Source organism: Octopus bimaculoides, chromosome 3 (genome assembly GCF_001194135.2).
Source record: "Octopus bimaculoides isolate UCB-OBI-ISO-001 chromosome 3, ASM119413v2, whole genome shotgun sequence".
Taxonomy (NCBI): Eukaryota; Metazoa; Mollusca; class Cephalopoda; order Octopoda; family Octopodidae; genus Octopus; species Octopus bimaculoides.
The window spans coordinates 16,870,119-16,870,686 of NC_068983.1; the positions used below are offsets into that span (position 1 = coordinate 16,870,119).

At 30.5% G+C, this 568-nt stretch overlaps 1 protein-coding gene across 2 annotated transcripts in view; it reads left to right on the top strand.

The window, feature by feature from the left end:
- Nucleotides 1–568, top strand: part of LOC106883331 (solute carrier family 12 member 9) — a 113,217-nt gene that overhangs the window by 96,768 nt on the left and 15,881 nt on the right. The gene's annotated exons all lie outside the window — the stretch shown is intronic.

The following is a 568-nucleotide window of genomic DNA, read 5'->3' on the forward strand; positions in this document are numbered from 1 at the left end:
TATATATATATATATATATATATATATATATATACCCATAAGGAATCTTAAATATAATCTGAATCTGAATAGGGTGGAGGGAAGGAAGTCGGAATGTCCATGGAAATAAACCTTCTCCCCAGTAATGAATAGTTTCATACAGGTTATGTTGCGAATCTAGCAACATATATATATTCACACGCACATAGACATACATACATATATATAATATATATGTATATGTGTATGTGTGTCTGTGTGTGTATATCCTAATAACCTATCAGATGCCATATATATATATATATATATATATATATATATATAAATGAGAATGTCTGTCTGTCTGTCTGTCTGTGTGTGTTTCCCTAAAACTCAAGAACTACACAACCAATTTCATTCAAATTTTACACGTGCCTTACTTAGGGTCCCTGTTGTGTTTTAGTCAAAAAAAATGTTTAACTTCTTGCATAGTTCGAGCCCACAGCAACATAATATCTCCTCCACTATTTAAGTATTACGTGTCAAAAGTGAAACAAAAACACTCATGTCAAATACTTTCACTTTAAAAATGAAACTATTCCACTAACTG